Source organism: Cebus imitator, unplaced genomic scaffold (genome assembly GCF_001604975.1).
Source record: "Cebus imitator isolate Cc_AM_T3 unplaced genomic scaffold, Cebus_imitator-1.0 Scaffold26, whole genome shotgun sequence".
NCBI lineage: Eukaryota > Metazoa > Chordata > Mammalia > Primates > Cebidae > Cebus > Cebus imitator.
In genome coordinates, this window is record NW_016107341.1 from 6728267 (window position 1) to 6745675 (window position 17409).

Consider the following 17409-nt stretch of genomic DNA (forward strand, 5'->3'; position numbering starts at 1 on the left):
AAAAAAAAAAAAAAAAAAAAAAAGACTGGTTGCAATTAAATTAATTTCAACCTTAAATTAATCTTAACATTGAAACTATAGAAAAGCAAAGTCCTAAAAAAAAATGAGGATTTTCTATGAAAAGGTTCAGGATCATTATATGAACATAAACATCACTATAAGTACACATACAGGGCCAGTGCAGATACGCTTGTGACATGAAAATTTAATTCACATGGGAACAAAAGCAATTAAATCATGTTGCACATACTTCTTATGGGACGCTCTCATTGAATAAGGACAAATTTTATTTTATTGAGACATTATAAAACTTTTTTTTGAGAGACAAGGTCTCACTGCTGCCCATGCTGGAGCACAATGGAGTGATCCTAGATCACTGCAGTCTCGACTTCCCAGGCCTAAGCAATCCTGTCACCCCAGCCTCCTGAGCAGCTAAGACTACAAGTGCAAGCCACCAGGACCAGCTAATTCTTTTTAGTTTTTGTAGAATTGGGGTCTGGTTACATTGCTTAGACTGGTCTCAAACTCTCAGACTCAAGCGAGAGTCTCACCTCATCCTCCCAAAGTGCTGGGATTATAGGCATGAGCCACTGTGTCCACCCTAAGATGTAAGATAATTAATGAACATGTGACCATGTAGTTTTCATTAAAGTGGCATTCCCATGTCTCCTGCCTCCCTCTACCCGAACCCATACAAATTAACTGCAAAATCTGTCTTCAGGCTTTTAAGCTGACTGATTTTCTATGTGGAGTTATCTGGCACAAACTGATAGAATATTGGAAATTATTTAAGATAGTAATTTGAGAATAACTAATAACAAACCCTTCTCACTGATGGCGTTGACAGCGATTAGGCCACTGAGCCAATTGTGTCTTGAGACTAGTCCTAGTTGCATTATCAAGAGCAACTATCTAGTCACAACAGCCACAAAATATTCCTTGAATTCTTCTAAAAGCAGTGTCATATCATTCACATATATTTTATAGGAAAGTTAAAAAATAACTTTCACATCATCAAAATAATTACCAAGCTGCCAGGCTCGTGCCTGCCAACTCTGGTTCTCATTGGATTTTTAGATGTGAATCATGTATCCATAACTGTGAGTCCACATTAAAGTTCTGCCAGAGCCTGGCATCAGCCTCTGCACAGACAATCACAAGCCAATAAAGAGGCAATGGAAACAGCACTCTATTGATCTTGGCTTATTTACTCATAAACTAGGAAAGCAGTGGAACAGCTAGGTTAGAAGCCTGCTATCTCTTCATGTAAAATGTTGGCCTAAGAGATCTATAGACCTTTTTAAAAACAAAGAAGGCAGCAAGATTTAAAATAATAAAACAAATAAGCCTTACTTTTGCAATTTTACTTGCTGATTTTCTTACAGTCCTCCCTAAAATTTTAATTATATATTTTATAACATTTAGTTATAATTTTATTTATACTTGGTCACTCTCTAAATATTGTGTAAAGAGAATGAGTATTGTCTGAAACCAAAATTTATCAGAGAAGTGGTATCTTCAGAACCTAGCATGTTGGTGGTGGCAGTGTGACTGTGAAAGACCCCCAAGGGAAGGTGAAACTGAAGGAAAAGTGTCATATTTGCACGTTTGTCAGGAGATTCTCAATGCAGTGATAAGAACTTGAAATTTCTATGTTTGCTTTCTCTTAAAAGAAAAAATATATTTATTTAGCCAATAGGTATTTTTAAAAGTGAGAGAAACTATGAGAGAGCTGTAGCAGAAAAGCAAGTTAACAATAAAGGAAACAGAAAAGGAATTAATATAGCTGACTTGATACCAGAAAGGTCATGCAGGAGGCAGTCTGGAGAATGGATTGGAGAAGGGTGAAAATTGAAAGTCACAGGCTTTGTGACTAAGTTACATTTGCTTGAAGTCAATGATGTGGGGGTGGAAAGGATGGATTGAATTAGAGGGATTTTAAGGAGGTATCAATCATTGCTACCTGGTACAGGAGGAGGAACAGGAGGAGGAAATTTTGGTGAGACGACCAGTTCACGTTAAAGCAAAGTTTGAATTGCCTATGGCAAATCCTTGTGAAAATATTTACTTAATGGACAATTGTAGATATGCTCAGATATCTCTGTCTCATATATACATAAGACAGATTTTGGAGTCATTAACAGGTAAATGGAGTGGTGAACATATTTACCAAGGAAAAGATGAACTGTAAATGGTCTGCTAGAATTGACTAATTGTTGACAACAATAATTGGAGATGTTGGTAAATGATACTGCAATTTGATACTTAGAGGAAAAACTGAAATTTCAGAATTGAAGAGTAAATTATAATGAGGAATTGGAGACAACAAATTGCAGCCTTTTTTTTAGAAAATTTGGTGGAAAAAGAAGGAGAGTGATGGAAAAGTAGGATCAACATAGATATGACACAGAAACTTTATGCATATTTATAGGCTGAAGGGAAAATCATAGAGAAGGTAAGCTTGAAGACAGAGGAGAAAAATAATAAATGATATCTGAGATAAAAAGAAATGGCATTCAAGCTCAGAAACATACATGCAGCTTCGATAGGAGAGTACATACTCCCTTAGTGTGGGAGAGGTAAAGACAAGAATGGAAATGGGATGCCGGGAAGTTTTTTCAAAGATGAGAAAAGGCACAGAAAGTCAATGTTATTACACTAAGGTCAAGATTTTGTAAATAAAAATTTTAACTTGCATTACTGAAATGATACATATTTATAGTAAAAATATTTTAATATAAAACATTTTAAAAGAAAAATACATTCTTGAAAGAAATAGAATTGTGCCTGCTCCTTGCCTTCTCTTGTAAAGTGGCCCACATTGGAATGTTTTATAATCTTTCATGCACTGGGAAGGTCATAAATATCACTAATATGCTTTAGGTTTCAGCTTAGTCATTTCTATCTTCCTTTTATCCTGAACTGTTTATGCTAACTCCCCAATGTTTTTCAAATAGTCGTCATCCACATCACTGAATTTTTTCATATTTTCCAAACATTTCCCCTAAATATTTTATTTCTTTCCCAGACTTGAGTTACATTGAAAGCAAGAGCCACATTCCACTCATCTTCAGAATTCCACAACACAAATTCTGAGCTTTAGACATTGGAGACCAGCACTGTAAAACAGAACCTTCTGTGAGGATGGAAATGTTTCTCTATGCCATCCGGTACAGTAGCTACTAGCTATTGTGGTTATTTCCCATTCAAAAGGTGAAACTCAACAACTGGACTCTTAATTAAAATTAAAAAGTGGATTGAACCTACTGTATTGAATAGTGCAGTTGTACACAATTAGTATAGTGGTTCAAATAATTATTTTTTCGTTGTTTTTCAAGCCTTACTGTAAATTAGAGAGAGCAAATTGGAGGAGAAATAACCAAAAGAAAGAGAAAAAAATGTTAAATTAGACAAAGGAACTAAAAAACTCCTCAGTCTTCATTAGAAGATGGTCAAACCAATCTCTTAACTGCTGTTGACAATAATGGTTTCAAGTCATCTAAGGAACGGATGAGTAACCGGGAACTTGTGTAATTTCAATCAAATTTAATTTTTACAATAATTCCAAGAAACATACCATTATCCCTATATCACAGACTAAAACAAAATAAACAAAAACAAATAAAACCCTTGAGGCTCAGAACTATTTTAACAATTTTCCCAAAGCTGCTAAAAGATAAAACTAGAGTCTTGATCCATCAATGCCAAAGTCTAGTTTTGCTCTCTGTATGATGTTGGAAATATATTCATCACACCATACTCTAAGAACACAAACACACGAACACAACATTTTAGAAAAAACAAATGCTATAAAATATTTAAAATATAAGCAAATCCTTAAGGTGAGTAAAAGGATATATTCTTAAATCATTGGAAAATATTTATTTCCAAATGAATTATGGCCTAATGATTCTGTATAGACAAGATAAAACCATTTTTATTTTCATAAGACAAGACAGATATAATAAATTTTAAAACCCTAAAAATTTTCTTATATTGCATGCATTAAATTGTTTTAGCATATCATTTCCCCCAAATAAATTTGCCACATTTTCTTTTCGAAGAGAAGAATAAAAATCAGTGAATTGCAAAGATATTAAATTCTTTTTCATTACCTCCAAAGAATACAATTATAAAACTTTTTCTTACCTTTTTCCTTCCTGTAAATGTGTGATATATTCCCGTTGTCCCTCACGGCAAACCTCTCTATGATTTCTTCAATGGTTCAGGTCCCAAATGATGTATTAACAACATATACATCTGTTTTATATTTTCAAAGTATTCTCCGTCTGTAATTAAGAAATACATCGTCAATGCCAATATGAAGACTGAAAGAAAAGGATGGTTTTAAGACTGTTGTCCATGGTCAAAAGAACACACTTACTGCTTCCAAATGTCTATAAATAAACTATGGTTTCTTAAAAGGCCCATGAAATGAAACTTTATTTGTTGTCATTATTTATCTAATTTCTCACTTAAAGGTTATCTTTGTTAGAAATGAAATCAATTGAATTATTTAAATATTTTTCAACAATAATGCATTTTTATACTAGAATTCTTATTCACTTTCAATTGCCTTTCTCATTCTTTTTACTTTCATTCCATGTTTTCCTTCTGAATTATAATTGTATATTCTATTCGAGATGAAATACTCATATTTCTCTAAAACGTGGCTGGTAAACAAAACCATGTAAGAGTGTCCATAAGAGAGAACCTCAGATCTCTTTCATCTGTGATTTTTAGTTATCCTTGGCTTTACTAAATCATGGGTTACTATGGCTGTTGTCATCTCAGTTAAATATAGACTCTAATTTAGATAATCATAGGATAAAACCCAAAGTGACATACTTCTTCAAATAAAGCACTGATACCCCTTCATATACACAATGGTGGGAGAGACATACTGAATTTAACATTCAACCAGTTTGAACTCTGTTATTTCAGTAGTTAGTATAAACACAACCAGAGAGATGCAAACCAGAAGGAAAACAACAAAAATTTCTGCATTCTGTGTTTCCTCAAGCAAAAAGGCCTTATTAGGAAAAAACCAAAACACTTTTACTAAACGCATCAACATAATCAAGGATGTGTGTTGTGGCATTTATCGGAGAGAACCATGTTGTTGGATTTAACATCTTTTATCCCAGCCCAATAGGTTTGGTTCAGTTCACATTTATTGACTGCTGTCTTTAGATAAAAGATTTTTGTAAATGATTCATTATAAAAAGGTGTTCTAATATAGGCTTTGTTCTTTCCTCAGTGATAAAGAATTTATTTTAAAAAAATGATAAGAGAATCCAAAACACCACGGTATGGAAGCAATCTTTTTCAGCTGGAAAAACCTCTAGGTGACTGCCCACACCACCTGGTAACTCCATACTGACAGACAACACAATAATTAGGAATAAACAAGTCATACAAAACAGCGGTTTACATAGGCTTTATCATTGCAATTATATTAGGCAGTACTTTTATAGTAGGTAACTAAAGGACTGGAAAAGTAAGGTGTTGGGTATAATTCCAACTAACTGACCAAAAGCAAAAAACTAAACTTTTTACAAAACAGCTTTCTGGCCCACTAGTTATTAAGCCCTCTGTGTAGTTTTAAACTGAGTCTTTCCCAATCACCATGTGCCCCATCGCACCCCCCCGACCCCCCGCTTTGTTTAAATGGGAATCTCACTTTTTCACCCAGGCTGGGGTGCAACAGGGCAACCTTGGCTGACTGCAACCTCTGCCTCCCATTCACCACGTGCTCTTAATTAAGCCTGGGAATACACAAGTGTGAATTCAAAGCAACTCAACTGATGTTGTTCAGTACCCAACTATAGACTGTAGGTATGCTAAAATATAAATGCATAGTGGATGGTGTAGGTTCCCCGTCCAGAACCTCCTTACCTGCTTGTACATTTCTCTACCAGCTGCTTTGAGATTTGACTCTTACTGCCTAGCAGCTAGCTGCCCCTTCCTTGACAAACTGTCCTTCAATGAATATTGACTGGCACAGGGGCACCAAAGAAAGCCTCCTCGATTTTGGATGGACTAACCCTGTGATGGACTAACCCCGTGGTGCAGTTTGTGCTCCTGAGACTCCATGCAATCAGATCAAAGAATATCTCCAGCTGAGACCACACTCTCAACCAGCACTTTTTTCTTTGCCTTTTCCTGTTTTTCTCACCTCTGTTGTTCTGAGACCGCGTTCCAAATAAATCACGTTTACTAAATCCCATTTTCTATATATTTGAGTCCGTTTCCTTATCTTTAAAATGGAAATAATATCCCATGCTCCAATGTATAGTTGCAGTATTTTATTTAGATAATGGAAGAGTTGAAAAAAATGTTTTTCTCTTGCCCACTCTTTATCTCTGAGCTTTCTAACAGAAAAAAGAAAAACACTTCTAAACAGGTCTACCACTGAGTCAGAATTCTTTTTCCTTTCCTTTTCTTCTTTTTCATTTCCAGATTGAAATCAAGGAAGAGTTTTTTTTTGTTTTTTTTTTTTTATGTGAATGAAGTAATTACCAGTGTTTTTAATAGTTTTACTCGAAATACATTTATTTTAATCATAGCATTCCATAGTTGTCATTTGTGTCTAGATTGAACAATTCATAGACAGGTACCATGTCTGTTGGAATCACCTTTGCATCCTTAGCGTCCTTTTCAGTGTCTGGCATAGAATCAGTAGCATATGAATATATGTTGATTCAATGGTAGTTCCACTCAAGGCATCAGAATCATATAGGAGTGGCAGGGCACCGTGGCGCATGCCTGTAATCCCAGCCTTTTGGGACGTCAAAGTGGGAGGATGTTAGGAGTTCAAGATCAGACTGGCCAACATGGTGAAACTCTGTCTCTACTAAAAATACAAAAATTAGCCAGGTGTGGGGGCAGGTGCCTGTAATCCCAGCTACTCAGGAGCCTGGGGTAGGAGAATTGCTTGAACCTGGGAGGCAGAGAATGCAGTGAGTCGAGACTTCACCATTGCACTCCCACCTGGGTAAAACAGTGAGCCTCCATCTCAAAAAGAAAAAAAAAAAGAACCATATGGTGGTGGCAGTGTGGGCTCTGGAATCTGACAGAAACATAAGTCTCCTCTCCATCTCTTAGCAGTTATGTAAATTTGTTGCTTACTTTCTGGAAAATTCGTTTTCCTAATCTTTAAAATTGCTGTAATAGTATTATTCATTTCATAGATTATATGGGAATCTAATGAAATAATGTAATTAGCATAGTAAGTACTAGATACATATCAACTATTGCACTGAAATAGTATTATAGTCTGAAATTTAGACTCCCTATATAAATAGTTGATCATCAGAAGATAGTTCTCAGAGTTACATAGATAGAGGAAATTTTTATAAGACTTTCCAAAGTACAATCCATAGCAAATTTATGGTAAGTAAAAAGCCTAAAACCAGCATTTATACCACATTGTCTGATTATCAAAGAAACATAGTAAGACATAAGAAAAGACTCAATTTCTAAGCAGAAGACTTCATTAAAGGACAGATTAATTTGACCAATACAGAAATAAATGTTGGTTTTAGCCACTGTTTTGTGTACAATCGTTTAACTTAACCAGTAACATTCTTCTCAGTGGAAATTTACCTCATGTTTTTAATGACAATTTCTCTCTCTCTCTCTCTCTCTCTCTCTCTCTATCTCTCTCTCTCTCTCTCTCTCTATCTCTCTCTCTCTCTCTGAGACTAAGTTTCACTCTTGTGACCCAGGCCAGAGTGCAATGGCACAATCTCAGCTCATTGCAACCTCTGCCTCCCAGGTTCGAGCAATTCTCTTGCCTCAGCCTCCTGAGTAGCTGAGATCACAGCCTCCTGTCACCACACCTGGCTAATTTTTGTATTTTTAGTAGAGGCAGAGTTTCACCACATTGGCCAGGCTGGTCTTGAATTCCTGACCTCAGGTGATTCACCTGCCCTGGCCTCCCAATGTCACCCAGGCTGGAGTGTAGTGATACAATCACGGCTTGCTGCAGCCTTGACTTCCTGGGCTCAAGTGATCCTCTCACTTTGGCCTCCTAAAATGCCCAGATTATAGACATGAGTCATTGTGCCTGGCTAACAATTTCTGAAAGAAATCTAAAGATAACAAGATATTTGGATTTACTACTTGGATGGTAACCACATTTTAATGTATAAGTGCATAACTGAAGTTAAATTTTGACAATGGCAAAAAAAAAATCAAATAAAAGTTAAAAACTATACTGAACTAATGAAACAGGGTGAAAAAAAAAAAAAAAAAAAAAAAAACACCAATCAACAAACAAAAACAGTACCAGGAAAGCTACTAGAGACCATGGAAGCCGTTATTGATATAGTGGAATAATCAGATATAATGTTAGGCATTCTTCATTACATTTCTTGGCTATTTTTATTTATTTATATTTTTAAAACTTAAGGTTTTTAAAAAATAATTTCAACTTTAATTTTAAATTCAGGGTATACATGTGCAGATTTCTTATCTGGGCATATTACATGATGCTGAGTTTTGAGGTATGATTGATCCTGACATTGCAGTACTGAGCATACTACTTAATAGTTTTTCAACCTTTGTCCCCATCCTTTCTCCCTGCTCTAGTAATCCACAGTTTCTATTGTTGCTGTCTTTATATCCAGGAGTACCCAATGTTTATTTCCCACTTATAAATGAGAATATGTAGTATTTGGTTTTCTGTTCCTGTGTTAATTTGTTTAGGATAATGGCCCCAAGCTGCATCCATGTTGCTGCAAAGAATATGATTTAATTATTTTTCGTGGCTGCATAGTATCCCATAATGTATATGGAATTTTCTTTATCTAATCCACCATTGATGGACATCAAGGTTGATCCCGTGTCTTTGCTATTGTTAATAGTACTGCAATTAATGTGTGCATGTGTCTTTTTGGTAGAAAAATTTATTTTCTTTTGGCTACATACCCAGTAATGAGATTGCAGGCTTCAATTATAGGTCTGTTTTGAGTTATTTGAAAAACCTCCAACTGCTTTCCACAGCGGCTGAACTAATTTACATTCCCAGCAATAGCGTTTAAGTGTTTCCTTTTCTTCACAATCTCACCAGCATCTATTTTTATTTTTAATTTTCAGTAATAGCCATTCTGACTGGTATGATATGGTATCTCATTGTGGTTTTGATTTTCATTTCTCTGATAATATTGAGCATTTTTTCACATTTTTGTTTGCTGGTTGTATGTCTTCTTTTGAGAAGTGTCTGTTCATGTTTTTTGTCCATTTTTAAATGGGGTTATTTGTTTTTTCCTTGTGCAATTGTTTAAGTTCCTCACTGATTCTGGATATTAGACCTTTGTCTAATATTTTATTCCATTCTGTAGGTTATCTGTTTATTGACAGTTTCTTTTGCTATGCAGAAGCTCTTTAGTTTAATTAGGTCCCACTTGTCAATCTTTATTGTTGTTTTGATTGCTTTTGAGAACTTAGTTATAAATTCTTCCCAAGGCCAATATCCAGAATGGTATTTCCTAGGTTTTCTTCTAGGATTCTTATAGTTTATGGTCTTACACTGAAATGTCCAATCCATCGAGTTAATTTTTATATGTAGTGAAAAAATAAGGGTTTAGTTTCATTCTGCATATGGCTAGCCAGCTATCCCAGCACGATTTGTTAATTAGAAAGTCTTTTTTCCACTTGCTTGCTTTTGTCAATTTTGTTGAAGATCACATGGCTGCAGGTGCACAGCCTTATTTCTATGCTCTATTCAGTTCCATTGGCATCTTTATCTGTTTTTGTAACAGTACTATGCTGTTTTGGTTATCATAGCATTATAGTATAGTTTGAAATCTGGTAATGTATGCCTCTGGCTTTGTTCTTTTTGTTTAGGACTGCTTTGGCTACCTGAGCGCTTTTTTGGTTCCATACAAATTTTGGAATAGTTTTTTCTACTTTCATGAAAAATGAAATTGGTAGCTTGATAGGAATAGCACCGAATCTGTAGATTGCTTTGGGCAGTATGTCTTGGCATTTTTAAATGGACATTACAAATATATCCCTTTGGGTCTCCTAGATCTGTCTTATATAGACTCAACTAACCCAAAAGCTATATTTATATTCCTCATCTGCTTAGTATAAAGATCTTCATTTAGACACGTATTAATGTCATAATTTATTAAAGTTGAAATTTTAAGAAATGAATAAATTTTCTGTATCTTATGTCAAACCACTGTTACTTTTTGATTATTATTCAATATTCTTCATGAAATCATAATTTCCTCTTAGATATTATTATCCAGAAAATACTTTATTCTCCTAATGACTAATATCTTCCCTTTTATAAAAACTATACTATATAACCCAACATACCCAAAAAGCAGTAAGATAAAAGAAAAAAATATATTGACTTTAGAGTGAGACTCATGTGTTTCTATTCCTATAGCAATGTGACCTCTCTGAGTCTCAGTTCCCTCAAAATTCAACTGGTTAAACTCTATTAGCTTTCAAGGTCTATGAATAATCTTCTGTGGCTCCTGTCTCCACCCTCTGGGCCTGAGGTTCTCAAAGGGACATAGAGAGGATGGATACAAAATGAAAGAAGGCTGTTGAAGTCCCCAAATTTTATAGGTAGAAAATAGGCTGATACAACCACATGATAATGTAAATTACTATAGCCACTGTAGAAAGCAGTTTGGCAATTTGTCACAGAACTGTGAACAGAACTATCATTTGACCTAGTGATTTTATTACTGGGTATATAGCCAAAAGAAAAATAAATTGTCCTACCAAAATGACTCATGCACTTTTATGTTCATTACAGCACTATTCACTCAAATATGCCCCTTTGGGACTCCTAGACCCAAACGTAACCTAAGTGGAACCAACCTAAGTGCCTATCAACAAGAAAATGTGGTACATATACACCAGAGAATAAAAAGGAAGAATGGCTCAAAGTCTGGTGTTTTAGGCCCAGAATACATATAACAGATGCTTAAAAATATATGTAAGAATGACAAATGAACCCATGAAAGATGTTCCATATTATTTGTCACTACAAAAATGCAAATTAAAACCACAATGCTATATGGCTGGATAACCACCAAAAAGGCTATAAACAAAAGGTCATATATCAAGTGTTGAGAAAGATACTAAGAAATTTGAACTCTCATACATTGTTGTGTGAACGTAAAATGAAACTGAAAACAATTTATAAGTTTCTAATAAATTTAAACCTACATTTACCATGCAACCATAGTTCCACTCCTATTTACCCAAGAGATATGAAAACCTTTGTTCCCAGAGAGATTTGTACTCAATAATATTCAAAGTAGTTGTATTCATAATAGTCAAAAACTGGACAGTAACATAATGGCCAAAAAAAGTCTATCAACCGGAATGTAAAAGCAAAGTTGGTATATTCATTAAAAATATTACTCAGCAACACAAAAGAATGAAATACTAATAAAACAACATGGGTAAATCTCTAAATTATTATGTAAGAAGCCATACAATAAGAAATATATGCTCTAAAAATCAATTTTACGAATTCTAGAAGGGATAAACCTCTTATAAGACAGAAATCAGTGTTTGTTGGGGGGCCAAGGGATCAAAGGCAAAGGGACTTGGGAGAACTTTTTGGAGTAAAATAAATGTTTTATAATTCAGGGGTGTCCAATCTTTTGGTTTCCCTGGGCCACATCAGAAGAATTGTCTTGGGTCACACATAAAATATATAACACTAATGATATTGATGAACTAAAAAAAAAAAAAATCACGAAAAAAATCTCATAATGTTTTAAGAAAGCTTATGAATTTTTGTAGGGCCTCATTCAAAGACATCCTGGTCTGTGGATTGGACAAGCTTGTTTTATATCATGATTGTGGTGATGTTTATATGACTGTGTATGTTTTTCCTAACTCATGAAATTGTAAACCTTAAAGCTGGTATATATTGTATATAAACCATACTTCAATGATTTAAAAAATCAAATTAACATCAAGAAACTTAGTAGAATTTTTGGAATAGTAACACCCTCACTAGATTGTATTCTGATTTTTTTTCTTAGAGGGTGGAAAAAATGAGTTATAGCTGAGCACTCAGAATTGCCCCCAAAAATCTGGATATGCCCATAGTAGTATCTTCCTCAATTGAATATTATTGGCTTAGTGTTTCCTCTATTGAAAGTGAGGTGGTGGAAAAGGTGAATGTACAATTGAGAAAGAGAAACTAATCATAGAGTTTTTATGATAGTTAAATGAGAGATTATGAGGATATCATTCAGGATAATAATAGTTTGAATGGGAAGATATGTTTTGATTCAAAAAATATATTAATAATTTTCATAATTATGAACTTGCTTTCCTATGTAGGCATTCACCCTTGGCAAATATCCTGCAATTTTATTCTTTTCTGAGTCACATGGCCCAAATGACATATTTGAAGACACTTATAATAGCTACACTAAATTTTAAAATGCTCTTTTGAGTCACAGTGACACAAAAAGCCAATATCACCAGCAGTCAGTGAAAATTAACAGATTGCTGACACTTGGTCCTGTATTATTCTATTTCTGTTCCACTCGCTTTGTTAAAAAAAGAAATTAAAAATAAGATACATTTTTTTAGAGTAGTAGAACTCACATTTCGGGGCAAAATGACATATAATCAACTTTTACATTTCATTCTCTTCACCAGAGCAAGTAACAGTGACCCAAACTAGGAAATCAGAATGAAAGGATACTTTAAGAAGGGTTCTAAGAAAAGACTTCCAGGAAAATAATTCAAGCAGTGAAACAAAAGTATCCAAAAAATATGACGCTTCCACGCCATTACAGGGGTAACTTTACAGATTTTCAACGCCTAACAGTCTACCAAGATTCATCCTGTTCCAATTCAAATAATGTGCATTTTTCATCAAAGAAAAGCAAGAGAAACACAAAATGCTGAGTAAATTTGTGGGCAATCTGTTTCCTATTCTGAAAGAAAAGTAAATATTTGTAGCATTTATAAATCATACTACAAAATCCTGTAACAAAAAAAAAAAAAGACTCTGAATGGCATCTTTTTCTAACTGCATCAACAGCTGGCTTTTGAATGGATGTTTGGCTGAGATATTTTACCATCCTGGACACCATGTTTACTTTGACTGATTCAAGGAATTTTCAGAATGTGGACACAACATCTGTTACCAAGGTATGCGGAACACATCTCCTCCAATTGCTCTTCCAATAAGGGAACCATGCACTTTTTTAGATCAGCAGAAAAACACAATTTTGAAAATTGGATTGCATGATCTCTTGCATGAGAATAATTGATTAGACCAATGAACTAATTGTTGACTTACAGTTGTCTGAAAAACTGAGTTAGTGACTTAGCGTAAGAGAGTTTCTGAGTATCAGAAATAAAGTAGGAAATACTTTTAAAGTCAAATTGAATTGATAATCTTTACTTTTTGACATTATTAACACTACAAAATTTTTATTCTAGTAATCTAGGGTAAATGTGATTTGGGACTAAGTACAGACAGCATAATGGATATTGTGCATCCAAGCACTAATTTGCTTATTTTATGCTTCTTCAAGCCCCACATGGAAATTTAATGAGATTTAAACTTAAGTTGCAATTTGCCTCGTACAATTTTTGCCTTATGCTTTAGTTTTCAGAACTTTCCTCCATAGAATAGCCATGCAGAGGCTTCCATTCCTGCCCACTGTTTCCCCATCAATTCCTGAATGTGTTTTTGTTCCTCAAACATGGCTCTCAGCTTTCCATTCAACAACTATATCTGACAAATAAATTCAAGTGCTCTAACCAAGTCTGGAGTTGAAAGAAAATTGAGTTATATAAAAGCAAGACTTGAGATAGAAGAGCTGAGAGTCAATCATGGCAATAACAGAGGGAAAAGAAAAGAAAAAAGAGAGAGATGGAGAAGGTTATGGAGAAAAGAGAGGATCTAGCAAAGTATCTAAGCAGGGGAATGTTACAATCAAACCTGCAGTTTAGAAAGATTGTTTTGGCAGCTATGTGAAGAAAGGTTTGAATTAAGAAAGACTAAAAGAAAGAAAAGGAGAACTTTATAGCAGTAATTTATGTATGGTACTTGAGAATAGCAGTAAGAAAAACTAAAAAAATTCAGACATTTATGAGTCACTAGTTCTTGTCATTAATTTAGAATAATGGTTATATTATTAAAATTGTATAGACAAAATTTCCTGCCTGTATGAAGGAAAACTTAATGACATTTGTATTTCCTTTACCCAAATAATTCCCAAAGGATTTGAGAACTGATTTCTTAAGAAAAATTGAGAGAAATTCAGAAAAATGTGTTTAAATTTGTGTATGAGAATCCAAATTTCAATCTTTTCTTAATTATTAAAATTTATTTTTAAAACATCCATTTCTTGACAAGAAAATTAGGTACAACTTACAAATGTCTTCTTCAGTTGAGTCTAATATACTGTTAAACTCATTCCCCCCACTCTTTTTTTTTTTTGAGACTTCTTGATCTGTTACCCAGGCTGGAGTGTAGTGGTGTGATCACAGCTCACTGCAGCCTCAATTTCCTGGGCTCAAGTGATCCTCCCACCCCAGCCTCCGCAGTAGCTAGGACTACAGGTGTGCACCACTATACTCAGCTAATTTTTAATTTTTGGTAGAGATTGGTTTTCACTCTCTTGCCCAGGCTAATCACTGATTTCTTAATTTCAGTATTTTGTATTTTTTTAAATCTAGAATTTCAATTTGGTTCTTTTTTAATAGTATCAAATTCTTTGCCAATAATCTCAATGTTGACTTTAATAATTTGAACAAAAATTATTTTATAAAATCATTTCTTATATTTCTAATATTTATACTAACTGAATCATTGTTTAGTCTGCTTCTACCTACTACTTTTTTTTTTCAATTCTCTTTTGGTCCAATTACTTTATCTTTTCTTTAGACAATGCTATTTATTTTTGACTGAGAATAAGGAATTGTACTCTACACATGGGAACCAAGTAAGTTCAGGGAAAGAAGAAATATTTTTAAACACATGAAAGGAAAAATGTACAGTAAATTCAGGTTTATCTTATACTTAGTCACTATTTTACAACATTTACACAGGTCAAGTTTTTAGATGGTTCCCATGAGTTCACAGGATCCACAGAAAGCCCACAAATACTTCTGAAACTCAGGGTCAGTGGGAAGGTAAGGTGAGTAGAGACCAAGGGGAGACTCCCTCACAGGTGAAAAGTTTTGGACAGTTGCAGTCCAGGATCAAAGCAGTGGCCAGTTTGTCAGTAGAGAGAGCAATCAAAAAGTTCAAGTCTAAAAGCAGACTACTTTTATCATGGGGAAAAATTGGGAAAAATTTGTGTAGGCAGAGGTTAAAGAGGTTGAAAAATTGCTGCTGGCAAAGGCAGCTAGAAAGTTCAAGTCCAAATAGTTTCACAAATTACCCCCATGGAGTTAAGTCTAGCAATCAAGTAACAGAATCAAGAATTCCAAGGAATTATCCCTTTCATAAGTGTGTTTCAATTCTGATCATTTATCATGCACTAATTGAACCATCAATATTTCTCACCTTGACCATAGTAATCACATTTTAACTTACTGGTCTCTATGTTTCCACTCTTGCCCTGCTACAGCTTATTGTTCATAAAGCAGAAAGGTCCTTTAAAATGTAAATGATATGTCACATCCCGGCTCAAAACCATTCAATGACTTTCCATAACAATTATAATAAAATGCAAACTTTTCATCATAGTCTGCAAGGATCCAGGCACTTGCCTACCTGACCCATTCTGCATGTCAATCAATCTTCTCCAGCCACGTTCTCTGAGCTCATGAGGGTTTATTATATTATTTTTCTTCATAATACTTGTGTGTTAGGCCATTCTTGCACCGCTATAAAGAAATACCTGAGACTGGGTAACTTGTAAGAAAAGAGGCTTAATTGGCTCACAGTTCTGCAGACTGTACAGGAAGTATAGTAGTATCCACTTCTGGGGAGGCCTCAGGAAGCTTCTAATCATAGCAGAAGGTGAAACTGGCATGTCAAATGGTGAAAGCAGGAGCAAGAGAGAGAGACAGAGAAAGAGAGAGTTGAGGGGAGGTGCCACACACCTATCTTTTGAGAACTCACTCACTATGCTTAACACAGCACCCAGTCATGAGGGATCCACCCCCATGACCTAAACACCTCCCACCAGGCCCCGCCTCCACTTCCAGCACTAGGTACTATATTTCAACATCAATTTGGGTGGGGACAAATATCTGGACTATGTCAACTTATATCCATCAGAACTTGTAATAGATTTATTTGTTTCTTTCTCTCCCCCTAGGATCTGCATGAGCAGACAATTTGTTGAGTCTACTCCTCTCTCCAAGAAGATAAAAGATTGACTGGAAAAAAAGAAGTGCTCAGTACATTCTTATAAAATTAGTTACCAAATTAGAAGATGAGAGATACAAGAATACAAGCAATGAGAGCTGAAGGACACTGGCCAGATACTAAAGACCTTCATATCAGTTAAGTTCAGAGAACTGCAGAGAAATAGAAGCGAAAGGGAGCCCAGTAGCTGTATTGAACCAGGGAATCAGGATTTCATTCCAGGGGATAAATCCGAGACTATAAATACACTTTCGTTATTGGCCTTAGTTCCTAAGGACTAGAAGCAGGCTTGGGTCTCCAGGTTGTTAGAGTGAGCTTGGGATTAAGGTCAGGGGAAATATCAATAAATTTAGTTGTGAGTTTTGCTGAATATAGAAGCAGATGAGAAAGAATTGTTACGATAAGCCTAATAGATGTGAAAGAAGCCAATTCTTGCTGATTTTCCTAGCATTTTCCCCTCTCATAAGAATCCTAGAGTTTTATTTATGACAAAGAACTTTATTCATGACAAAGAGGCACTTCCAATAGTTTGTTCATGCCCAGAAAATAAAAATAGGCCCAAGGGAGAATAGACATATTATGTTCTAGAAATGGTTGTTCTACACAATTAATGGTTGAAACCACAGGCTGGGGCTTCAAAGTGAATCCAATTAGTTGAGCAGGAATGTGGTCTCTTTCCTCATATTAACAGGAGAAATGGTTGAAAAAAGGTATTATTACTCAAAACATACACATAATTAATATTTCAGCCTAGTTTTACCTCCAGGTTTTGTTTTGTTTTGTCTTTTGTTTTTTTGTCTTTTGTTTTTTGCTATTCTCAAGGGGTAAGAGTGGTTACTTGTTATAAAAAGGGTATTATTTCTGTCTTTAAAAAAGGAGTATCTGGTGTGTGACTCTTGGAAATGATCTGTAGTTAGGAGGCACTCATATGCAAAGCCAACTTAAAAAAAAAAAAAGAGGTTAGAAACCTGCTTAAAAATCTTTTCTGACTTCAAACTGCATCATAAAACTAGTCAAGCTTAACTCACTGATGCACATAACCATTTATGAAGGCAGTGAAGCTTAGGATCATT